The 18,675-nt window shown below is 46.5% G+C and overlaps 1 long non-coding RNA gene across 1 annotated transcript; it reads left to right on the forward strand.

The window, feature by feature from the left end:
- The first annotated feature begins 16,458 nt into the window (after positions 1-16,458).
- Positions 16,459-18,200, forward strand: LOC129688393 (uncharacterized). The gene is made up of 3 exons (XR_008721941.1): positions 16,459-16,511; positions 16,648-17,529; positions 17,639-18,200. It is a non-coding gene; the product is annotated as an uncharacterized LOC129688393 (long non-coding RNA).
- Positions 18,201-18,675: the final 475 nt, after the last annotated feature.

Genomic DNA, 18,675 nt, shown 5'->3' on the forward strand with positions numbered 1-18,675 from the left:
TACACACAGGCACACGTTTATGCACCGAAATGATAATACAGTTGGTTTTTGTTTTTAAGTACAAGGTCATAGCACAGCTTGCAGAGAGCTTTTGCCTCAGGGACAAGCTGATAAACCCAGCCCAAATCACTATCCCCTAGACTTCAGGCCACTACCTGTGGCCAGCCCTCTGGCCAAGCTCATCAGCCACTTGACAGTCACAAGGTACTGTGGACTTTCCCTTCACTAACTCCTGTTCTTTCTTGCTATTGCCTTCTTCCGGATTCTCTTAGCTTTATGCAAGAGTGTGCGGGGGGGGGGGGGGGGGGGGCACTTACACAAAGGAGCCGCCAGGAGCTGTAGCTGTGGGTCAGGGCTATGCCTAACAAGATTGACACAGGCTGATAAGCAGGCCAGCACTACACCCAGCCCTTGCTAAGACAAGCTCAGTTTCCATATGTTTTATTTCCACACTGCAAACATGTTTGGGATGTCTTCACGATTTACCCCTCTACCCACTTTGCTCTTCTCACATCTCTGCACTTGTACTCAATTGTCAAGCATGGCTTCCCTGACTATCTGGTATCAGCAAGCAGTCCACTGCCACCGCCCAGCCCCTTATTCTGCCTTGTCTGTCTCTGTACCTCTTATCACACATTTGTTATCAGTCCACACCACCAAACCTCACCTACCCAACACACACCCAGATTGTGCATACACACCAAGAATGTTCAAGTGGCACGGAAGATCTCCTTCAGAACAAAGACTTTGCCTTTTCTTCTACCAAAGGTCACCGATCAAAGAACCATCCTTTGGGGATTCAGAGCCCTTCGGTGAATTCCTAGGGAGATGTAGAAGTGCCTTCCAGAGCCATCAATCACCCCAAAACCCAGCTGTTCTAGTAGCAATACCTCTTTTCTCAAACCTCTGTCCCCTAAGAAGACAACAGAACTTGTGTCGTTTGTTTCCTGAACTTTGTCCCTGCTGGGCAGGGATCTACATGACCCTTCCCAACTGCTCGGCGTTAAAAAGAAAATGTTCAGGCATGTAGGCTTTCAGAGTAACCCATCCCCTCTGGAGCTACACCACAGAAAGGTGTTTCTACAACAAAATGAAGATTTATTACTCTCTTCCCCCACAGAAAAACCACAGGAATATTTCCTTCTAGATTACAGTAGTGAGTTCCAAGTTTCATTAAAGAACCGGCCAGATACTTCCTCCTCAGTGGCGTGGGAAGGCTTTACGATAGAGAGGGTTTGAAACTTCACCTCTGCACACCTGCCTTATTAACCTTATCCTCTTCTGCCAACCCCTCTTCTATTTCCCCAGGGTCAGGACTTTGTGGCTGCCTCCCCAGGCAGCTGGGGCTCTGGGTCCCTCTCTCTATTAATAATAGATGGCTCTTATTGAATTGCACACCTGGCAGAAACCAGACACGGCAATTTAAAAATTGGCTCCAGTTTTTTGTTTTTGTTTTTGTTTCGTGGTGGTGGTTGTTTTTAATTTTTGCTTATTGCGTACATAGGGAAGTCAGAGGAGGACTTTGTAGAGTTTGTCCTCTCCTGCTTTTACATGCTCTCTGGGGACTGAACGAATGCCATTGGGTTTGCTCGACAAGCCACTGAACCGTCTGCCTGGCCCTCGGCTCAGAGTTTTTAACAAATGGACCTGCTGCGTGGACAGCCCCCGGAGTCGGAGCAGTCTGCCTTTCTGCTTCTGGGGCCACTCGTCGGCTTTCTGGAGTATATTTGCAGAAAGGGAGTTGGTTTTCCATTTGCAGAGCCAGTCCCTGCTAGCCTGTTCTTCTGCTTTCACCTGCTCCTAATCTGCACGCTAGGTACTGTGTACTCTGGCCTATGACTCAGGGCTGCCACCTTCCCTAGATGTGACACTGATGGTGGCCTTAGGGCTGGGGTAGACAGGATAATGAGTTCCAAGAATGCCTACATCTTGGAACCTGTGAGTCTGTTTCCTTAAATGGACTTTGCAGATGTGATTAAGTTAAGGACCTTGAGATGGGGAGATTACCCTGGGTTAGCCTGGAAAGCACTATGTAATCGCAGAGATCCTTATAAGGGAAGAAGCAAAGCAGGAGAGTCGGAGGAGTGAGGCAGCCGGGAGGTTGGAGGCCCAGGAATGCAGTCTTTGCAATCTGAAAGGACTAGGAGTATTTGCTCCTGGATTCGAACCTCCTGAAAAACACGCCCCCACCGGTGTCTCCATTTCAGGTTTTAAGATTTCTAGATCAGGAAACTCATACATATGTGGTGTTCTCAGTCACTAAGTGTGAGGTTAACATACACATGCAATACAAAAGGTCATGAGGGAAACCATGCTGTTCTAAGTACAGGGGACAGAGCAGTGAACACAATAGGCAACATCCCAAGCCCTCACCTGCTTGCTTTCTAGTGGACCGCCTTCACGGTGTCCTCACTCCATGGGTCTCAGCCAACCCTTGCCCCTTGCCTCCTTGTGCCCTTCAACTCTTCTACCCTGCAACAGTGAGAAAATCCGTAAGACCTAGCTGGTGTTCACCAGCCCCATCCTTGAACTGAGTCCCTTAGGAATGATGAACATAGTTAGCTACCCCCAGGCTGAGCCACAGCAAACTTCAAGTGTCTGCTCTCTGTTCTTCACTTCTCTGCCAGTATGAAATCAAGAGACCCCTGTGCTTCTCTTATCACGTATAAGCAGCTCTTAGGGGAGGTGGGGGAAGAAACGGTAATTGGCTCTTGGTAAAGGCAACGTATATTCTACCTCCCATAGCAAGCTGCTGAAAATTATGGGATTTTTTTTCCTTCTTCTAGTTCTAGAAAAGAAACCCCAAGTGCATATTGCATATACTACCTTCTTAAAAAACCAAACAACAACAACAAAAAAACCGAGGAGTTCCTGAGCCACGCACTTAAGGATTTAAGTTTTATAAAGCAGCAGTGTATTTAATTCTAAAAATAAGAGTTTCATTGAGTTGCAACTGATGATACTGTAGGTTAATGTTAGGGAAGAAGGCATTAACTTTCTACCATAGCATTTTTTTTAAAATTGTACTCTGTGTGTGTGTAGAGAGAGAGAGAGAGACAGAAACAGAGAGAGAGGTTGGTTTTACAGGGCTGGAGAGACATCTCAGAATGAAAGAGCACTTGCTGCTTTTTCAGAGGACTCAGCTTTAGTTCCCAGCACCCACATGGTGCTTCACAACCATCTATACTCAAGTTCCAGAGAATCTGACTTCCTTTTCTTTTAAACACAGGGCATCTTGCATGCTAAATCCACATTATACCATGGACCAAAACCTTCAGCTAGAATGCCTCTTTCTTAAACTTTTTATTGCATTTATTTATTTGTGCATGTGTGTATTCGGATAAACATCACATCCTGAGTGTGGAGGTCAGAGGACAACTGCAGGGGTCAGTTCTCTCTTCCACCATGAGGGTCCTGAGAGCCAACTCAGGCTGGAAGGTTGGCAGCAGGTAACTTTACCCACGAGCTCGAGCTGTCTCCACAGCCTATCTCTGTACTTTTTTTTTTTTTGTTGCTATTCATTTTGGGTTTTGTTGTTTTAGATTTTGTTATTTAAAATTATGAGTGTGGGGAAGGGGAGATGTGCACATGTGTCCACAGGCCCCTGGAGGCCAGAGGAGTGTGCTGGGCAGTTGTGAGCCCCCTGACTTGAGTTCTGGGAACCAAGCTTTGGGTCCTCTGTAGGAAGAGCAAGTGCTCTTAACCACTAAGCCAGGTCCCCAGCCCCTGTTTGTTTTGAGAAAAGGTCTTGTGTAGCCCAGATTAACTTTGAGCTCAGCTGTATTGCTGAGGATGACCTTGAACTACTAATCCTCCTCCCTCTGAATGCTAGGATAATAGACATGCCCTACCATTTTTTTATTTATGCCCTAGCATAGTTTTATTAGGTGCTGAGAATTGACCCCCAGGTGTTGTGCATCCTGGGCAAGTACTCTTCCACCTGAACTACATCCTTAGCCCTTTGTTTATTTCTGTTTGTTTGTGGAGGTTTTTTGGTGGTGTGGTGGTGTTTTGGGTTGTTTTTCTTTTTTTTTTCTTTGTTGTTTTGTTTTTTTTTTTTTTTTTTAAACTGGATATGTGGATCTTCCTGGCCTAGACCCCACTATGTACAGAGGCTGGCCTCAAACTCATCATTCTCCTGACTCAGCCTCCTAAGTCCTGGGATCATATGAATAATACTACCAAAGTCAGGCAGAATCTTTTAAAAACAAAACAAACAGCACCACTTATTTATGTATTTGCCAGGAAGTGGCACACTCATGCCTTGGCATGAATGTGGAGGTCAAAGGCCAGTCAAGTCTCTCCTACCATTTGGGTCCCAGAAATAGAATTCAGATAGTCAAGCTTAGAGGCAAGTACCTTTACCTGCTGAGCCACCTCACTGGCCCAAGTACTTTTTTGTTATGAGTTACAAATGACCCTTTCACCTGGCAATAGCGGCACACACCTTTGATCCCAACACTCAGGAGGCTGAGGTAGGCAGCCTGGTCTACAGAGTGAGTTTCAGGACAGTCAAGACTACACAGATAAACGTTGTTTCAATAAACAAACAAACAAAAAGAACAAAACAAAGAAACAAATGACCCTTTGCTCCTCTTCATCATGGTTTCCTCCTAACCGAGAACGAGGATGATCCTTCCTGATCAAGCACAAACACCTCCACCTAATTACTTCAATTAAAACAAACTGCAACCCTGGCCGGTGAAGACCTTCACAAGGAAGAATGGTTGGCTGTAGAGTCCAGTTAACTTACCACCATCACCACATAATGCTGGTTTCAGAGTAATTACTGTAACACAAATAAAGACACTTTTGGTGCATGTTTACTGAGTGCCAGGAACGCCACTGGATGTTTTCCCTGCCTTGGCTCACTGAAGCTTTCCTCATGAGGTTGGGACTGCCATTATTCACATTTCACAGATGAAGAGATTGTGGTGACAATCTCTTTGAAGCTCATACTAACGGGTGAAGAAGTCAGGGCTGTAACAGGGTTCCCTGACAGCCACGCCCTCACTACCACTGCATGCCTGCTTCCCGTGCTTGAGTGACAAAATGGCTTTCAAGGTCAAGACCAATTTTAAAGGTCAAGACCAATTTGACCACCGTGGGAATTACAGATGGATTTTTTTTTTCTCTGTGTAGCCCTGGCTGTCTTTGAATTCACTCTATAGACCAGGATGGCCTCAAGCTCAGAGATCTACCCGCCTCTGCCTCCTGAGAGATGGGACTAAAGGCATGCTCACCATCAGTACCCAGCTAACGAATAGTTTAAAAAAAAAGCTGGGAAGCAATGTGTGTGTGTGTGTGTGTGTGTGTGTGTGTGTGTGTGTGTGTGTGGTGTTAATTGCATCTAATTGAAATGGTAAATTTGAAGATTTATAAGTCAAGAGCAGTGTAGGGACTGGTGGCAAGATTTATTCTGAAAGTGTCAAGAACTGCCACCACCATTTATAAGCCTTTAATAAATGAGTGTCTAAAATACTCTGAGTAGAATCCCAGCAGAGACTACAAGCCAAGAATGCCTGGCTTACAAAATAATGGGGGCTGTTTCTTCCCAAGTTACCATGCACAGAAGCCAAACTTGGCAGAGTCTGAAACAAAAGATTTTGATCCTGTTCCTACCAGTGCTTCCAGAGAAGGAAGCAAGACACAGTAAGCATAACTTGGGAGTTGTATCTGTTATCAAGTCCCGGCCCCTGGACACTGTTAGGAGAGAATCCCACCCTCTCCTAAGAGTGCCCAGGGAACTCAGCCTCAAATATCCACGTGCAGAGTAGGATATTTCTACGCCTGCTTATTTTCTGCAGTTCTATTTCTGGGGAAAGAATTTCCACATATAACCCAGCTGCTGCCCTGACACCATCTTCATTGAGTAATTCATGGTGATGTCACACCAGCCAGGCACTAAGGGAAGCCCTGCTTTTATGGGTTGGCTCTTAATTTAGGAATTTTTATTTTCTGACTTCCCTCCCTCTTTTCTTCGCTGGACTGCGCTGCCTTAGAGTCAAGATGCCTGAGTGGTGAAGTGTTGCTTGCTTTTGAGAAAAGGAATTCCTGCTGGTTGAGAGGCAAATGGCTGAGTGAAGGCGAAATGTGTGCCTTTAATAGTACATCTTAATTGGATAGCTGGCTCAGGAGGGAGGATGTGTGGGCCTGCTGTGGGCTCAGTTGCTCCTGGTACCAGCCAGAGCTGAGCTGACAAGATGAGCTGGAGACACGAGGTCTCAGAGGCACTCATTGGGGCCTAGAGAGCCATGGACACCCTCCCTGACACCTGAGGAGCTATGTCTAACCCACAGGCCACCTTTCTCCTTTACTCCTCAGCTGGGAGACGGCAACCTGAGTTTGGCAAAGTTCCCCTGTAAAAGTCTAATCCAAACATCATGTCCGCTGAGCTCAGCGGGGTGACTCATGTGCAGTGATGTGTGAGGCCAGCAAACAGAGATTAGGATCTGGCCGGCCTGCCAGCCTGCCCCGCACTTCCTTTGATCAGCTCTGATGGGTTTTAATTCTGCAGAAGTAACTTCCTGCCAACGGCAAACAGCTCTCGGTGGAGGCTCGAGCCATGCCTATACTGACCTACTTGTCAGAGGCCAAGCAGGCATGTGCTGATGGCAAAGGGATGACATCCTGGGCTCATATCCCGCCCAAAGCAGAGAGGAGAGCCTCTCTCGCTAAGGTGACATCAGAAGCTTGTTCCTTGGCCAACACTAGCAAAGCCTTGGGTTTCAGCAGCCTGGGCTCTGAACCTGCTGGCATTGGTTAAAATCACTAGGTAATAAAGAAAATGCCACTCTCTAGAAGATTTTTTTTTTTTAAGCTGGGACATCTCCAGTGTCTGGCACAAAAATGAAGCTCTCTCTGGGTTCACATCTGTTTTGCTCAAAACGAAACACATTTGGAGTATATTACTCTCTGGAACCATGCATTCCCTGCTTGGTTGGAATGTGCTTGCCTCTCCATCCTTTTAAATCCCCTCAATTGACACTGCCAAGCAGAGCACCTGACTTTCTTCACCCCCACCCTCACCCCTGCCCCCACTGGCTCATTTTCTCCTTCTTCTCTCCTCTCAGCCAGCACTGCAGCGAATCTGTCTCAGGCATTAGGCTAGACCTTCCCTGGGAAGGGGTGTGGCTTAAGAAAAAAAATCCCCATGCTCAGACTCCACCTCAGAATAATCCGGCATCCATACCGTCTCAAACTCCCTCTGTGCACGAAGAGGTGGGAATCATGGATATCTAAGGTCACATGGTTTCAGTCACCTGCCTGAAGTGTGGTTCTTATGTCTCCTGCTCACCTTTCACCTCTATTCTGTGTGTGTGTGTGGGGGGGGGGTACTTCAGGGTAAATACTTTAGCCAAGTTAAGGTAAAACAGTGTCTGGAGAGAATAGCTTACATATTAAAATTTTGTCCATCTGGAGTGAGAAAGGTCCCCCACAGGCTGGCTCACATGTTTGAATACTTGGTCCCCAGCCGATGGCACTGACTGGGGGAGTTGTAGATCCTTTGTGATATAGGGCTTTGTTGGTAGACGTGTGCCGCTAAGGATGGAGCTTGAAGGTTGTAGTCCATCCCTGCCTCTGCCTCTGTTCTCTACTTTCTGATCAGCCACAGTGCGAACAAGCCTTCTGCAAGCTCTCACCAGCGTGCACAGAGCAATGCTGGCCCGCTCTACCTTCCCCACAGTGGTGGTGGATTGATATCCCTGTAACCATGAGCTGAGGTCAAACCCTCCTTTCTTGTTTCTATCAAATATTATCATAGCAATGAGAAGAGTGACTGAAACATCTGGTGAAAAGTATTGACCATGCAGACTATTTAACTCAGTTGGCAGGGGCATAGCTGGCACGCATGAGGCTCTGGGTCCAATCTTCTGTATCCCCCAGACAGACACCCGGAGAATGAAGATAGCACGTGTCAGCCAGGCATGATGCTCACAGTTCCAGCACTGGGGAAGTATAGGCAGGAGGATCAAGAGTTCAGGAGAGTTCAGGCCACACTGAATTTGAGACCAGCCTAGACTATTTGAAGCCCTGTCTAAAACCAAAAGTTCATTTGTCTCCTGGTTATGGAGGGTGGGTAGTTCCAGGTGAAGGATCTGCTCCTGATCGGGGATTGCTTGCCCTGTTACTAAACTATCACACACAGGAAGGGAGGAAGGGAGATGGAGGACTCATTCTGTTTTCAGTCAGAAACTCCCAAGAAAGGAAGCATCCCTACATTGACCTCATTCACGTAAACCAGCCATCTCTAAAAGATCTACTTTGCAACATTGTAGCACCAGGGAATAAACTTTCCACACATTAACTTGGAGAGGACACATTAAAACCACAATGATCTGAGGGTTCCAGTTGTGGACAGGGTCAGGTGGAGAGCATACTAGAGAGGAGGCTCTTGGGTAGTTGATGGGATGACGAATGCCGTATTTGTGGTCATGCACCCACCCACACGGCCTAGGCATGTAGGAAAAACATGTAGGCATTTGAGACTGTTCCATGACTGGGTTGAAACTGGTATTTGGTGGCTGGAGAACAAAATGCTAATCCAGCTACCATAGATAGGATAGTTTCAATGGAGGCTAGCCTGGTCTACAGAGTGAGTTCCAGGACAGCCAAGGCTACACAGAGAAACCCTGTCTTGAAAAACCAAAAAAAGAAAGGAAGGAAGAAAGGAAGGAAGGAAGGAAGGAAGGAAGGAAGGAAGGAAGGAAGGAAGGAAGGAAGGAAAAGAAAAGAAAAAATAATAAAAGAAATGCCCAGATCACCCTTATTCACTTCACCACCTGATGAAAGAGTATTCTCGCACAGTTAATAGCTACAGACAAAGGTTTTGTCTTCCTATGGTCCAGATCAAAATGCATAGCAAGTCCACTGAAATTAACACCTGAAACTAAGGGAGGCTTCAAGCCTTCTCTACAGACCACCATTTCCTTCCAGAAGCCTTTAAGTAGGCAGTGAGTTCAGCTCTCCAACCTGCGTTCATGACTAGAGTGCGTTCAGTTCCAACTGACCTTGGTCAAATTTCAGATCTGTTGGTTGTTTTGTTGACTGTCATACTGCTTGATTCTTTTTTTTTTCCCTTTAGTTTTTTTTTAATGTATTGTTATGTGTGTGTGTGTGTACGTGTGTGTGTGTGTGTGTGTGTGTGTGTGTGTGTGTGTGTGTGTGCTACACATGCTACAGCCTATGGAGGTCAGAGAACAACTTTATACAGTTGTTCTCCTTTTACCTCTGAGCATGTTCTAGGGATTGAACTCAGGTCCTCAAGCTTTCAAAGCAAGAAGCAAGCACCTGTGCCCACTGAGTCATCTCCATGGCTGACTGCTTGTTTCTCAAAAAACAAAACAAAACCTGTGGTGTAGATCAGATGAAATATGCAACTAGGCAAGGCAGTTAGAGATGAAAGGCAAGATGAGGAACAATATAAAGGAAAGCAAAGAGGCTTGAGAGATAAGATAATTTTATGAATGGATTCTAAACTGAAGTCTGCGTTTCTTGACGGTTAAATAAAAACGGAAGCACCCGTGGTTACATCATTCTTGCTGTCTAAAGAGAGGAAACAAGATCAGCTCCTGAGGAAATGTAATCTTTTCCCTCCTGTTCAGCTCTGAATGAAATGTATCACCGCCTAAAGCCAAGACAGAGCAACAGCAGACCATGTCTTCAGGTGAGGTTTTTTTGTTTGGGTTTTTTTCTTTTTTTGTTGTTGTTTTGTTGTTTCTCTGTGTAGCCTTGGCAGTCCTGGACTCCCTTTGTAGACCAGTCTGGCCTTGAACTCATAGAGATCTGCCTGCCTCTGCCTCCCCGAGTGCTGTGGCTACAGGTGTGCCACCACACCAGTCAAGGTGAGTTTTAAAAGACTCTGAAAAGTGGATCTCGAGTGGGCAAAGGGGCCTAAGAAGGACGAGTGCTTTGCTATCAAGCCCAAACATGAGTTCAGTCCCCAGCATTCACATGGTGGAGGAACCAGTTCCTCTGACTGCCCAGTATAGTCTGTGGCACTTGTGTACATACCTGCTATAATAAACAAACGTTTAAAAAAAAAAAAAAAAGTGGGGTTCATTTTTTTCCTGGTTATTTCTTATGGTCTACCTTCTAAGAGACTCAGACTTACAGCCTGGAACTTTGACTCAGTGGGAGCATTCTTGTTTGTTCTGTGACTTGGCCTCATATACAGTAAGCTGGCCTCCAACTTACTATGTGGCCAAGGCAGGCCTTGAACTCCTGATCCTCCCACCTCTACTTTCAAGTTGATTACAGGCCTTTTGCACCAGGCTAAATTTTTGAGGTTTGGTTTGGTTTGATTTGGTTTGGTTTGGTTTTTAAGACATTTCTAACGTGGCCTAGCTGGTGTATTATAAATGTATCAATTTTTTTCTTTTTTTTTTTTTTAACTTTTAGGTTTTTCCAGACAAAGTTTCTCTGTGTAACACTGGCACTGGCTTTGTATAGACCAGGCTGGCCTGGAACTCAGAACCCCTGCCTCTGCTTCCAGAGTGCTGGGATTAAAGGCGCGTGCCACCACCTTTCAGCTAAATGCATGATTTCTAAGGATATAATTTTTTTTTTTAAGGCTAATTCAAATTTTGGCTGCTCAGAGCTTTTTTGTATTGCATTTTTATCTACTTGTATGCCTGTGTGCATTTGCATGTGGAGATAAGAAGACAAGTTGTGACAAGTCAGTTCTCACCCTCAACCGTGAGGTGACCAGAGAAGGGATTCAATTCGGGTGGTTTACCCATTGAGCAATCCTGCCAGCTGGTCAGCTGCCCAGAGTTTAAGGAAAGCCTGGGTGTTCCTCTCTTGGGATGAGGAAAAGGTGGGACAGACTGGAAGCTCTGTTTGTGAGAAGGGAGAGGGAAGAAATGGAAACGGACCATTCCACTTGCCATCCTGTCTTCCTCTCCCCAGGCACCAGACAGAATTACCCACTCTGCCCAGAGGCCACTTCCCCAGGAAAGGGATAGAGGGAAACAGTGTGTCACCACCCTAGGGTAGGATCCTGAGAATGACTGGAGGACCGCCTGGCCCCGAGGATCATCCCTTAACGAGCGCTACACTTTTGGTTAGACTCGCTTCCAAAAACCAAGTAACAAATAATTAGATGACTCAAAAGAGATTTTTCCATTTTCGGTTTTATTTGGGACCTTTTTTAAAACACCAGCTTTTCATGGACAGGAGACGCAAACAAACAAATAATAACTCACAGATTGTTTTGTTGTTGTTGTTGTTTTAATCTCTTCTAGACAACACATTTTTGAGGAAACCATGGCCTGGGGCTCTGAGGCCCAAGAGCTTTGCACGGGTGGCCGATTAGCACGCAAGTCCCTCTTCCTGCCCATCTGTCCATCTCGGTCCCTAGCGTTGAGTAACCTGCAATGGTGAGCTCCAATGTGCTTTGTTTGTTTGTTTTGTTTTTCAAAACAGAGTTTCTCTGTGTAGCCTTGGCTGTCCTCAACAGACCAGGCTGGCCTCAAACTCACAGAGAGTGCTCACCTCTGCCTCCCAGAATGCTGGGATTAGGTCTGAGACAAGAAGTCACGGCCAATGGTACAAGCCCCTGACACAGGATCTAGCTTTTTTTTTTTTTTTTTTTGTATCCAGATAGGAGCAGTTTTGACATCCTTCCTGTTGGTGTGGGAAGGATGGCTACAGTAGGCAGGGCTGGATCCTGGGCAAATTGGGGCGTCTGAGCACCCTAGGCTTCCTGTCCTTGCTTCAGCCGTGCTGGGAGGGGGTTCTTAGAGGAGAAAGAGAAAAGCAGAGGTTTGTCTTCCCCTCTTCTAGGAAGTCATCGTGCTCTTGTTGCCTAGTAAGGTTGCTCCTTGGTCAACAGGAACTGGGCTCAGTACCAGAATATGTGTACTGGACTCATTTCCAGTGCTCTCGCGAGTCAGCATCTCTGGCCCAGACCGGTTGCTTTTGTGGAATTAGGGGAAGGGGATTTATGAGGAGTGTGCTGGCTTCTCTGTTCTGAACTCCCCTGAAGCCCTGATTAGAATGTTGGCCAGTTTCTGAAACTTAATAACCTAAGAAAGAATCCCAGCCAAGGTACGGAATCAGACTAGATATCCTCCCAGGGAATACATGAAAAAAATGTGGTAAGGGGCGGCTGAGACAGCCCAGCATTTGCTGCCAAGCCTGGTGACCTGGGTTTAGTCTCCAGGATCTACATGGTGGAAGGAGAGAAATGACTCACACAGATTGTCCTCTGACTTCCTCATGTATGCCATAGCACACATGCCCAATCTCCACACCTCTCCTCTTGAGAGGACCTCAGCTTGGCTATCAGCACCCATAATGGGCAGCTCACAACCACCTGGAAGTCCAGCTCCAGGGCCTCTGACATCCTCCTTTGTTCTCCTCAGGCACCCCCCCCCCACACACACACACACATGCCCATGCACACACCAAGACAAGCACGGGTATAAACACTAAAAATACACCTTTTAAAACCCCCTCCCAATAAATAAATTAATAAATGCAGGGGGGAATATTTGAGGGAAGGAGGGGATCCAGTGGGAGCACAGAGAAGGCAATGGGAGGGTGACTGTAGGTGTAATATAAAAGTTCAAGGGAAAGTCATGATGAAGGCCACATTTTACCGCCAATTAAAAATTAATAAAATAACCATGAAGAGCCTCAAGGCTGGGGTGTACGTCAGTAGAATGCTTGCCTTAGTTCTGTCCTCAGCATTTATTAGTCGGGAGGGAGCTCCACGTGTCACATGTGCTTTCTCTTGGTTTCCTTTACAGAATGGATGCGGGTGTATAAGCGAGACTTGGCCAAGCAGGTGGACCTGCCACAGGGGCCGCTGGAAATAATCAGTATTATCAAATGGAAAGCTTCCGAAGGAGCTTTCTAAGGACAGTGGTGTGCATGGTGACATCCAGGGAAACTGGCAGCAGAGCGACCTACAAGCCAGCCCCAGCCACTGTACTCTGTGGTATCTCTTACCCTGTCTGTTCTGTGCCTGTACCCCTAGCGCCTCGGCTGTCGTCCTCCATTTCTGGTTCCTGTGTTAGATTGCTTGCTTGCACATTTGCTGTTGTTCTTGTTGTTGTTGCTGCTGCTGTTAATGTTCTTGTTTTGTTTTGTTGTTTTTGTTTTTGTTTTTGTTTTACAGAGTCTGATGTACCTCAGGCTGGCTTTAAACTCTGTGTAGCTAAGGATTATTCTGAGAGAACACCCTCTGCCACCATTTCCCAAGTGCTGGGATATAGGCATGAATTACTACACCCAGTGTATTGCACGCTGAGCTTTGAATTCAGGACCTCATGCACACTAGACAAGAATTCTGCCCACTGAGCCACAGCTCCAACCAAACCTTGGATTTCTGATCCTCCTTCCTCCACCTCCAAAGTGCTAAGATTACAAGCACCCATGTAGCACCAGGCCCAGTTCATGTAATGCTGGGGATTGAACCTAAGGCTTTGTCATGTTAGGCAAGTGCTGTACCAGCTGAGCTACACCATCAGCCCCATAGTATCTGTGTTTTCTGAACCCATTCTAATCTTCCTGTAAATCTGAGTTGTCCAATAGTGTTTCAACAAATTGCTTAAGTCAGATTGGTTTCTGATGCTTGCAGCCAGGACCTCTGACTCTGACCATCTACAACTGGTTTTGTCAATCATTTTATTCATTTCCTATATTCTTTGTGCCTTTGCCCTCCTGGCAATTCAGATAAGTAATCCAGTAAAGAAGGAATGAGCATTCGGAAAATCTGACCACAGCTGGGATATAAGCCAGAACAGCCAAGAACTCAAGCATCAAGTCTCTTACTTTGTTAGGTTGAGGCAACTGTATGGTGAAGGGGACAGAAGGCTGTAAGACATCTATCATCAGTTGGGCTCGGTGATGCCCAGCACTCATGGAGGCAGAGTCAGGCAGATCTCTGTGAGTTCAAGGCCAGCCTGGTCTACAAAGCACATCCAGGAAAGCCAAGACTACACATAGAAACCCTGTCTTGAAACAAACAAACAAAAACAAACAAACATCTATCACCTCTTTAAAAATATCTCAAACATATAAGCTCAGCAGTGGCAGCACATATCCTTAATCCCAGCAGTCCAGAGGCAGAGGTAGGTGGATCTCTGAGTTTGAGGTCAGCCTGATCTACAGAGCAAGTTCCAGAATAGCCAGGGCTACACAGAGAAACCCTGTCTTAAAATAATAATAATAATAATAATAATAATAATAATAATAATAATAACAACAACAACAATAAAATAACAACAATAATAATAACTCTAATGCGGTTATAACATGATCGTTCAGAGCGTTTATAGATCATGAAGGCTGGGACCAGGTTTTCCTTGTCTTCCTGAGGTCCTAGGTCATTTGAGAGATGCAGTAAATAAATAGAAGGGCAGTGATGAAAGTTGAAGAAAGAGAATTCGGGGAAGAGAAACTTAATATAGCCTAATGTCTCTTTATAAAAAGAATTGTCTCGGCTTCGTGAGAGCTAAAGATTAAGGCCTGTGAGCGAGCCAGAGCTGCAGAGATTTGCAGGTGTTGACTGAGGAGTGAGAGCCTGAGCTTTTGCCATCAGACAGTCAGCAGGAGAGAGGCTTCACTCCCAAGTAGGCAGAGCTGACGTGGGTCCAGCCCAGACAGCGTGCCAGTCCATTTCTTCTTGGAAGGGGCCCCAAGAATGCCTGCAAGCTGAATCGAGATGGCTCTCCAGAAAGCATTTGAATCTGTTTCAAAGGTGTTGACAGACTGGGATGAGACCATCTGCAGCTAGAAAGACAAGCACAGAGTTTCACTACCTTGACCATCCGGGTGTCAATGTGCCACTTGTAGTTCCACTGGCTTAAAAGGAACACTCTTACTTGGAATTCCCTTCCCTTCCCTCCCCTTCCCTCCCCTTCCCTCCCCTTCCCTCTCCTTCCCTCCCTTCCCCTTCCCTTCCTTTCCCTTCCCTTTCCTCTTTCTTTCCTTCTTCCTTTTTATGGACACAGTATCTTGCTATACGGCCCAAGCTGGGTCAAACTTCTCATCCTGCCTTTACTTCATGGGTGCCAGGATTATGCTGATGTGCTTAATTGGATCTGGGTCTTCAAGCACGCATTTGTTACAAACTGAAACAGGTACTACTTTTTTTTTTTTTTTTCCTGGGGGTGGGCAGGGGAAGGATTCCAGATAGGATTTCTCTATGTAGCCTTAGCCCTGGCTGTCCTGGAACTTGCTCTGTAGACCAGGCTGTCCTTGAACTCAGAGATCTGCCTGCCCCTGCTTCCTGATTGCTGGAATTAAAAGTGTGTGCCACCATGCCCAACTCAAGTACTAATTCTTGTTTAAGGGACTGGGTAGTGAAAATTTAGTTTTTGTATTATATTTATTTGTATGTGTGGAGGGCAGAGGACCTCATTGTTTCTCCCCTATTGTTTGGGTTCTAGGGAACCAACTCAAGTCATCAGGCTTGGTAGCAAGGGCCTTTACCACATTGAGACATCTCACCATTCCAGAGCTAGCATTTATTAGTTCTCATTTTCTGTTTTTAATGCCCCTAGTGTTGCAGGCAGAGTTTACAGCACCCCATAGGCCAGTTTCTTGTCTGAAGTGTGATATTTCTACTCTCAGGTTGTTTTCCAAAATGCCCTACAGTCCAAGTTTGTATCTGGCTACAGCAGATACAAACAGCCCTCAGTGTGGCCATGTTCTGGAAGAGCCAGACCTCTATTCTCCTAGGAACTTTCTCAAGGCTGGCTAGAGAGTCCACAATCATCAACTCAAAAGGCAGAAAGCGTTGGCATCCCTTAAGCAGTAACCCTGTGACCTACTATAGAACCTTTTTAATTGGTAGCTGAGAAAGAGACCCGTAAGGTAAGCATGCACTCTATCTCCCACTGCGCTACCCCCAGTCCCCCATCCCATCCCCTACTATCCCCCACCCCCTCCCCGCTCAAGTTGGAAACACTTCCAACTGCTTTCCAAGGAACCTACGCCCATCCTGGTTTTATCTTCAAATTCAACACGTTGATGAGCAAGAGACTGTTCATGTAAGCTTTCCCACATTGTCTGTGAAGTATCTTCCACCTTTCAAACCTGTCCTACTTGGTTTTAACATGTGGACCCAGTGGTAAATGCTTTTTCTAGGCGAGGATGTTTGTTGACTCCTTTTGGTCCCGGGTTCCCAGGGGCAGGCAGATTGGGTGGCGGGGCCTATAGTGAGAGCAGGCAAGGATGGTCAACTTACTTCCTTTGCTTCCTCCCTGGGGAGAGGTCAGCCAGTTTCAGAGTAGAGAAAACTAGAGAAGGGAATGGAAACATGTAAATCCCAGCAGGGGGAGCAGGGAAAGGAGATGGAGTGGCTGCAGGCGCTGGAGCTCAGCTGCCAGCAACAATCCGATGCCCTGCATCGCTCTAGGGAGAGGAGCCAAGACTTCCCAAATCCAGGCGCCCCAACAGGATTGCAAAAGACACACCCATCGGCCCACAGACAGACAACGCTGCCCAGAACCCGTGAGACACCTTGGGAAGCTGCCCACGTTCCTGGAGACCTCCCTGTAAGGGCTGTCTTTGTCCAAGGCGGACGATTGAACCCCAGCCTGGTGATACGGGGCAATTGCACAGAACTGGAAGGGGGCGGGTGTTTTTGATGAGAGATTCCTTGCAGAAATTCTGTGCTCCGCTTTGTTGCAGGGCTAGCCGCCAGCTCTTCCCCGGGTGGCAGCAGGCAGCGCCGACTGAGCAGGCACGCAAAGGCGCTGGGAAAGCTTTGATGTCAACAGAGGTAGGCAGGGCAGGCCCCGGTGGAAAACTGTGAAGTCAGCAGTTATCTCTGGCACTCCTCCCTTCCCCTAGCTTCCCATTTCTCCACCCATTTCCCCCCTCTTTGCTTCCAGCTTCTCTTTTCCCAGGGGGACCCTGGAATATATGAAAACCCGCTGTCACCAGATAGGAGCGGCCCCTCCCCCTTCCCAGGCTCCAACTCCCGAAGTCTGCTCCCACCCCAAGTCTAAAACAAACAAAGACGAGTCCCAGGTTCCATACATTTCCTAAGAAAACCAGTGCAAAAACCCTGCCCTTTGTGCGCCCACAGTCAAACCCTGAGGAGTTTGGGGCCTCAAGTTTGAAGTGGTCTTTCTGTCTCCTGGGGCTTTAGGAGGAGTCCAAAGCGCCTCAGCTGCTTGGTATGGCTGAGATTTAAACCACAAATTATAAAATGATAAATTCGCTGCTCAAGTCTCTTCCAGGAAAGACCATGTTGTCTAGATAAAGTTACAACCTCATGGACGTAGGAGCCGGTCTAGCTGCTGACTAATCCTCACACTCATTTTCCTGCCTGAGAGATTTTTTTTCTCTCTCTCTACTTTCTCTGTTTCTGCCCGAGTGACCTCGGGCAGGGAAACCAGGGGCTGTTCAGCCGTGGAGCTCCGAGCTTTATCGTATAACGGCTGCTTTCGTTTCGTGAGGAGGAAGTTTGGGAAACAGCTTTGTTCTTGGGCGCTTAAGTGCTGAGAACAGTGAGAAAGTCTTCCCGTGGGTAGCTGCGAGCGCTTCGAACACAGGCTGGAATGTGAGGTTTGTAATAAAACAGAACTGCTTCAGGAATTTGGGCCCTAAAGTATCTGTTTTGTGATCTCTGAAAGATTGCAACACGAGTTCACTGTACTTTGGAATTCTCTTACAGGGTCTGTTCGGTGACAGAGCGGGACAAGCAATAAGGCCGCGTGCACGCCTTGTAAGAGCTCCCTGCTGGAGCTTTGGCAAACCCAGGGAGAGATGGAATGCTTGTCCAAGGCAGCGTGTGACCTGACCTGCTTGCAGGCTCAGTCACACTGACCTCCTTTTGACTACCTGGGGCTGCGGGAAGCTGCTCCGTCATGCTTCCAGCTTCTCCAATACCATGCCTCAGTTACACAACCATGACGACGTTTCTCCAAGGCCACTGCTGCCGAGAGGACCGGCGGGGTCATGAGTCATAATCACTTCATCATTTCCTCCTAGATTTGAGTCCTGCTGATTTTACCCTTTGGGTCTTCCATCCTCCTTTCCCTGTTGTCCTTGGGTCCCGGGTGGATCCAGTGTCACTCCATGTTATCATCCACCCCTCCCACCCCAGGCGCCACCACAGCTGCTCCTGTTTCTGCTTTTCTTGAAGTCAGCCCTGCTGTCATTACTGCTGCTTTTTCTGGGATCCTTCAAGTTGTGGAGAGAGTTCTTTTCCTGTGATTATAGTTCTTTCTTCCAATTTTGACTAGTCTGGCGTCTCTGTGATTATAGTTCATTAGGACTCTCAAGGCTAGAGAGAGAACTTTTTTAACAGTATCTTGTTTGTATTTTTAAAATAACACTTTATTATATATACATATATATATATATATATTTTGGCAGGGAGTTATTAAAAAAAAATCCCTCAGTAGTGATTCTCAGTCTTTCAGTCTTAATAACCCTTAGCAGTATTTTTAGAAATAATAGCAATACATACATCAGGTAAAGATTAAAACAATAAACAAAAAGAATGTAGGTAAACGAAAAATGAAAGTTTCTTCTTCTTCAACATATTCCAAAAGCATAGCAGCGGTGGTTGTTTTTGTGTAGTGTCTTTATTAATATAGTTTGTGTAGGTCCTCTCAAAACTTTACATGAGATTTTGTTATATTCATCATTCTGCATCTCACTTTCCATCCAGAATACCACCTCACACACATCAAAGATCTTCTGCCT

The sequence above is a fragment of the Psammomys obesus genome, unplaced genomic scaffold (assembly GCF_907164565.1).
Source record: "Psammomys obesus unplaced genomic scaffold, mPsaObe1.curated_primary_1811, whole genome shotgun sequence".
NCBI lineage: Eukaryota > Metazoa > Chordata > Mammalia > Rodentia > Muridae > Psammomys > Psammomys obesus.